The sequence below is a fragment of the Galeopterus variegatus genome, unplaced genomic scaffold, assembly GCF_000696425.1.
Source record: "Galeopterus variegatus unplaced genomic scaffold, G_variegatus-3.0.2 Scaffold1328, whole genome shotgun sequence".
Lineage (NCBI taxonomy): Eukaryota > Metazoa > Chordata > Mammalia > Dermoptera > Cynocephalidae > Galeopterus > Galeopterus variegatus.
This window is the reverse complement of record NW_007727439.1, coordinates 361,499-369,598: the sequence shown is the minus strand read 5'-3', so window position 1 is coordinate 369,598 and position 8,100 is coordinate 361,499.

Here is an 8,100-nt window from a genome sequence, read left to right as displayed (position 1 = left end):
GCTTCCCAAGCGGTGCACTATCCAGTGCGCCACCGGGCCGGCCCAGAATTCTTATTATCTTTTAATTCCATTTTTTTTTTTTTTTACTTTTTGAAGTACCATTGAATTTGAAACTTTCATCATTTACACCTCAGTGTGAATGAATTAATCAAATTCCTTTCTAAAGGCAAGTTCTTCTGTGGTGGACCAGACAAAGAGGACTAGGTAAGTTCTTAGTATATGTCAGAAAGGCAAGAGTAAAAGCCAGGAACCAAAAGTAGCTTTATTTTTATTTTACTATCTATACTGTTTTGTGTTGCCTTATGACTTCTTAAGACACTATTCTTCATATAACAACCTCTCTGCCCTATGCAGGTACACACACACACACACACACACTTAACAACTACTAAGCACACCACAGGAAATGGGTAGAGTTTTAGGTACAAGTGGAAAATTTTGATCAGAATGATGAGCTGGGAGAAGGTCATCAAACTTTACGATAGATTTTAAGCCAAGGACAAAGGAAGAAGAATGTGCTTCACACAAAACTTCATCTTATTCTAGTAATCTGCCAGAAACAGCTACAGTAGACAGAGCCATTCATTTCTTAGTTTAATAGTTTGAGGTGAACTGCTTTAAGGAATGTTCTGTTTAGAACCAAGGCTATTGTAAGGCTTTGTAGGCAGCATAATTAAGGTAGAGTGATTACCTCAGTGGTAATAATGCTTTTTGGACATAACAAAGAACAAATGATTTTGCAGATTGCTATTATCACATGAAAATGCATTTTAAATAATAACACTTTAGGCTAATGAGTTCATTAATGATAAAAGAAACAAATAATCTGAAACTGGGTGGGGAGAGTAAAAGGAATTAGTATTAAATCACCTAGCAGAGAAATACAAATAATTTCAAATCCAATAACCTTGGAGTGTAGTAACTTTTTACCATGTTGTTAGACATTGTAGACTAGAATGAATGTGACAGTTCAGCTCATTAAATAAACAAACTGTAAACAAAAGCTGGAATTCTTTAAAACTATTCTTAATATTAAAGTTAAACATATTTACATAGGTAGTAATAAAATGTAAAAAAGTTTCTCAAAAGTTGGATGCCTTTTGTATGTGTTAAAAATACACTTGTAATACATGTATTACATTATAATAAATGTGTGATTTGTAAACTTAGTGAAAATTATGATTATTTCATTTCAGAAACACTCCTTTTGATGAATAGATACATTTGGGGAGGTGTTACTATATGTGAAATGTAGAATAGATGTATTTTACTAATGGCGGAAAGACATAAATACTAAAAGAAGACCATGAAGATATTAGTCAGCAGTGTGTAGGATTCCAGAAAATAGGTGAAAAATATGATTGAACAATTTATTTGGGGCTATAGCTTCTGATCAGTAGCTTCATAAATTCTTGCTGAAATTGCTCTCACATTTATTTAGAATATTTTGTATGATGCTGGCAGCTGACCAAGAATACAGTTTTAAAAAGTAATAAATGTCTGCTTAAAAAATCCTTCTGTCAGCAAGTGATAAAAGGGCTTAATAATAATAATAAAACACAGTAAATATTAAATAGTGATGAGCTGACCTACTACTAATAAGAAAAATGATAGGCCAAAAGCATGGATGTTTTGATAGTTCAGAACAGATGTTTTAGTAGGCAAAAATTTACTAAATAGTAAATGTTTTCAAGATGTTATGATCATGTAACAATAATGGTTATCTCTTAATTTGTTGTTGTTGTTGTTGTTCCAAAACTCACTTATGAAATTGGGGTAGGTTTTTTTACCAACAGATTATGAGAAAAGACTGGGACAGAAGAGTTCTTGTTTTCCCTCCCAAGAGCCAGTTGTGTCATGGATGCCTGTTAATTTTCCAAAATAGCCATCTGTTGTTGGGTAAACTGGTTCTGAAGCTGGAGACTGGTGCACATTCAGTTTAGGAGTCCTAGGCATTCCTTGGACTTGTGGTCAACTCCTGAGAACATCTTTGTCACCTGGATGTTCAGGAAAGTGGCTGGTGGGGAACTTGTTTGAAGATTAGTATAATGGGAGAGGGTTTTGTTCAACAAAGAGGCTCAGCGTTACCTTTCTCTTTGGCTGGAACTTTTCTGTCAGTAGGATGACTAGTGTGCTGCTCCATCTTATTACCAATAGGCATGCTGCCTGTGATGTTAATCCAAAACCTCAACCCCAGCACCCACCTCTGTAGTTGACACCTCTTCATTTTTGAACTTTGATAACACACAGTGCTTAACCGTCTATGCTCACAGGGAAATATAATTAAGTCAAAATCAGCCAGTTATTTTTTTAAACAAAAGTATAATTTACATGTGCCAATGCAATGGACTGCATGTTTATGTCTCCCCAAAATGCATACATTGACATCTTAACCTCCAATGTGATGGTACTAGGAGGTGGAGCCTTTGAAGATGATTAGATTATGAAATCAGAGCCCTCATCAATGGTATTAATGTCCTTCTAAAAGATACTTCAGAGAGCTCCCTCACCCCTTATACTATGTGAGAACACAGTAAGAAGGAACAATTTTGGAACCAGAAAGTGAGCCTTCGCCAGACACCAAATGTGCCAGCATCTTGATCTTGGACTTCCCAGCCTCCAGAACTGCAGGAAAAAAAAAAAAATTCTACTGTTTATAAGCTACTCATTTATAACATTCTATTACAGCAGCCAAAAAAACCAAAACAAAAAAAAATTAAGCCAAGAAAAAAGCCCTTAATAACCCAGAGAATAAAAAATTACAAATTACAAATATGTTTTTGTTGTTGTTATGAACGCTGTCAATTAAGACTAATAAAAAATTGTGACTTTTCTCCTGTAAATTTTTTCTGCTTCCATTTAATTGCTTCTATCCCAAGATCCTAAATACATTTTCCTTAAGAGTCCAAAGTTGATTCCAGCACACACTGAAGAAATTAGGATGAGGGGCAGACTCCTTTCTTCGATACCATGACAAGGGAAACCTTTAATACCCCCAGAAAAATCAGAGAATGTTACCATAAAGCACAAGCTGCTTAATGACCAGGAAGGAAAAACAGATATCATTTTACAAGAGCCCTTATTTTAAGCAACAGAGACCCCCATTCAATTAAATCAACTTTGGAAAAATAATAGTCAAAACATACACTAATTATAATCACATGAAAAATTTTTCCAGGTAGGATTTAGATATTCTTCTATTGGTAATTTAAGAGTAGAATTTAGCACAATTGAGGTTAACAACTCTAAAACAATACATAAATTGCATATAGCTCTCTAATAGACTTCTTTAGAAAATGACATTTTCACATAATTTATTATTATAATTTATTATTTCACTTATAATTTATCATCAACTTGTCCTTTTCCTTTTAGGCTATATTGATGGGATGATGGATAATCCCATCAATATGAGAATACTAAATTTGGATAATTCGGGATCAAATTATCTGTTTTTCTGGTTATTTTCATTTTTGCCTCATTGAGAGGATTCGAGAGTGATATTTTCTCAACAAGTGATTTTAATTTTGCTTCTGTAGACATAGCTTTTGTCATTATGTACTAGAAAGGATCTTTAAGGATTCTCTTAAGAAGTTGTTCCAGAAATTATTCTTAATAATTTGTGTAAGGGTATTCTTACAGAATGGAAATATTATAGTAAAAATACAAAATCAGGTGGCAGCTATTCCATAATAATTCATAGAATTAGAGATTTTATTCTGTCTGACCCTGTGTTCATATCTTTTGCCCTCTACATCTAGCTCAGGGCACCAACACCAAACCAAACACAGGAATGAACAAAGAAACCCGGGAGGCTTCATGTTCTCATTTTCCCAAGTATCTGATTGTAGTGTAGGTTAACTGGTAGATGATAACACAGAGGTGCTTATGCAGGTTAATTGGTGATTAAATAAAACTATTAGAGTGTTTCTTAGTGAATTCCTGTCATTTTCAAAGTATTGTAGGCTGGATGGAATCTCGCCAAGCCTTCAAGCTTATGAAACGATTCATGGTTATTAAGAGCAAATGCCCTAGAGAGATTAATCTGTGCTATCCCAACAGGCTGACCTTTTTCAAAAGACATAGCAATTTAATTATCTACTTTGAAAAGCACAATTATAGTAAAATTCAAAACCTGATTTATAGACAGGTTTTATATTCTCATCTATAATGCATGTAAATAATAGTCTTTGAGTTTCTTTTTTTGTAGGGCTGTTATGCATGCATTTTGTTACTAATAACTACTAAATGGTACTTGCTTTATAAAACTGTGATTTTTGATTAAATATCAGCTATTATTAAAAAGCATATTTCAGATTATGAGTGTTTTACAGTATGTCTTCATTCTAGATTTTGCATATCACTTGCACTGTTGTAAATAAACAGGTTTTCCTGTAGTCTGTGAACCTGAGAAACTTGACCTGTATAGAATTTCCACTTAAGCACAAGCTGATAAAAACAACATCACCTTTTATTTTCTACTTAATAATTCTATATCTCATAGAAGCATACAGTACAAATCCTCATACATGACCTTGAAATTGGAACTCACTATAATATGGTCTTGAAGTAACATAAATTATGCTCTTAGTCAGCTAATGAATTCCAAGTTTTTAGTGAAGAGCTATCTACCTACCATCACAACACACCCTACAATCAGAGGAGAACAGAAAGTGCATGTGTGCATGCATACCCCCCCAAAAGGACAAAGACCTGTGATAACAGTCTTTTTGTGTTTTGTTGGTTTGTTTGTTTGTTTGTTTTCTGTGTAGGTGTCTTGCTTACATTACAATGCTCACAATTAATTAATAGCCATGTTCAACATCAATGCCAAAGACATTCTTGGAAAACCCTTCTTATTCTTAAGATAACATTAACATTGCCCAATAGTTATGTAATAGTGATTATTTTTGTAACTGTCGCTATTTATGTTAAGATGTAAATATGAAATTTTGAGACCTTTTGCTTTAATTTAAACTGCTGTAGAAATGCAGATAGTGCAGCGTTGGTAAGAAAAAAGTTGGAGACTAACTATCTTTGGTGTTAAAGAAGAAGCGAGCCAAGAAACTGGCTCAGCTGAGATGAGATGACAGATATGTGCTCTCAAAATCCAAAGAGAGGTTTCATGAAGTAGAAAAAAATGAAGAGTATTATGGTATAGAAATCAATAAAAAGAAATAGCAATTTGCAAATAATAGAACCCAGTAGCTTACTGTAAGCCTAAAATTACACTATACTCATATAACTAAAACTGAGCCAACACTGAAGAGGGTATTCAAGAGTTTACTTACCACATGTTAGCACTGATGACCACAAAATAATTTCTACCTCCCATAGTCATCCAAAGTTTATATGTTTGTGTGTTTATAATACATACACAGTATATATTTATATATTTATGTATATATGTATAATGTATATGTGTGTACATAATATATACATATGAGAGCATTTTTAAAAGTTTATGGAAGAATAGAATTGAAAGATAGTACAAAACTTTCCATGAATTTTTGATGTATGTTTGTATGTTCAAACACATACTGGTGTGTGTGTGTGTGTGTGTGTGTGTGTGTGAAAGATAGTACAAAACTTTCCATGAATTTTTGATGTATGTTTGTATGTTCAAACACATACTGATATGTGTGTGTGTGTGTGTTTGAAACTAGACTCTGCAGGAAAATCCAGAAATAGGAGACATGTTCCTAGTCCCATAGAAACTTATTATCTAGTTCTAAGACATAAATTCAGAAAACAAACATATGCAGGAATATACCAAGATTGAACAATGCCATCTGGGAGATGCTCTCATCTCAGAGGCATAAGCATGGGGGTGGAAACAGTTTTCACTTTAAAATCTCTGAAATTGGAAGCATGTATTGAGAATTTAGAATCATTAGGAGATTTCCGGAAAGAAAGAGTAAAGTATTCAACAGATTGAGAGTTTGTGTATTTTCAGAAAGTTCTAATTCATGACCTAGTGATGTAAGGACACTTCTCCACAGACATTTATGTCTCTTATGATTTTTCCCCATATGTGAGTTTCGATTACTGAAGAGAAAAACTAAAATGTGATAAAAATAGATAAAATTAGAACACATCCTTGTAACACCAAGGCCAAGGGTTCAGATCTCCATACTGGCCGGTCACAAAAAAAAAGAATAGATGAAAGAATAAAATCTAAAATCAATTTAGAACGGTAGTAATTGTGTGTGTGTGTGTGTGTGTGTGCATGTAATTATATAGATATATAAAGAGGGTATTTAAAGAGGGGGTAAAATCTCAATGATTCCTTATTGTTTGGAGGTAGGAAATGCAGAGTGCCCATATTCAATTTACAGAAAGAAAACACATTTTTTGAAAAGGCGGTATCATATAGTAGTTAATAGGATGGATTTATAGAAAAAATGAGAAACAAACCATCAAACTAGGATGTTAAACACATACCTAAGAGGTGTTCTGGAGGGTGGTAGGGCTGTGAGAGGGACTGAGAAAATGGAGATGAAGAAATGGTTCAAGTAAAATGAAGAGAATTTTCCAGAGCTGGAGAAAGCTTCATATCAAAAAGCCGACCAAAGTCCAAGCAGAATAAACTTTAAATACCCAACACTAGACACATCACTGTGAAATTTTAGAACACTAATGCTAAAGAGAAGGTCTAAAAAGCTTCCACAGAACAAGAACAGATTGCTTTCATAGGAAGGAAACTTAGAATATAATAAGGAATTAACAACAGTGGATTCTAGAAGTCAGTAGACAGTTCTATAAAAGATTTGAAAGAAATAATTTTGCACCCAGAATTCTGTACCTCTGTAAGCTCCCATAATTTTTAAAGAGAAAGTTAAAATAAATTTAGAAATACAGCAACCAAAAAGTTCATCTTTTTTGAGTAATTTCTTTTAAAAACTACATAAGAATATTACCTAAAAAAATACAAAAGGAATACCAAAAAAAGAAAGCATAGTATGTAAGGAACAGTGGACCTACTGCTTGAAAAGGAAATCTAGAATGACAGCTATGTAGCAGATTAAAAGTTAAAAAGCTAATGGACTAAATTATAATGAAATACTACAAAAAGGGCTCAGAGTAGTATGTATTTAAGAAGAAAGAAAATTCTATTGAATAAACCTCATGATTAAAAGATGGAATACCTTAACAATACGGTGAAGAAATCATAACATATTTTTGTCAACAATAAAAATTTTACAAGTTCTAGAAAAGCATCTGCACAAGAAAGACAAATATGAAGCAAATTAAATAGATATTAAAATTAGGCAAATTCATCTTTTTGGGCTATGCCTTATTTTGATTCTTTTTAAACAAAATGATAAAAGTTTCAAGAATTGGAGACCAGCCAAGTGTATTTTTGTTTCTAAACATAATGCTATACGAGTCAGGAGGGGCTAGTTTATGCCACTCTAATAAGCCTTGGAGTGTCATGACTTTTAACACAATGAAAACTTATTTTTCGGTTTTATTACAGATACACTCTGGTCAAGTTGCTCCTCTGTTCACTTTCTTGCAAATAATAACCCAAAGAATTATTCTCCTTTCCTGATATGGGTATGCAGTTTCAGAGTTTCTTATTTCTAGATGCACTGACAAAGTAAATAGAATGTGCAAGATATTTTAGGGGTCTGTCCTAGACTGTGTCATCACTTCCACGGACATTCCACTTAGTTCCATGGCCAACCAGACTGAAGGAGCACATGGATATGCGTGAACATGACAATTTCATCCATCAGTGCCAAGAAACATTATGATATTATCTATATTGTTTGATACCTTGTAGTGGCAAAGCTCACTTGGTCTTAAAGGTACACTGGAGTTTGCCTTCAACTTGCCACAGAGTTTTGTAAGATCAACCAGGCAACTCTGTTAAAACAGAGAAATTATTCCAATATCTTTTATTACCCCCTGGAGCATTAAGTATGAGTCCTGATGACATCCAATCATAGCTCTATGACCTCACTGAGATAGTGTCACTGTGCAGATCCCTCTTTATTTATTAATAGAAAATTTTTTTAAAAGCATGATATTTCGGGCGGCCCGGTGGCGCACTGGATAGTGCGCCGCTTGGGAAGCGCGGTGGCGCTCCCGTCC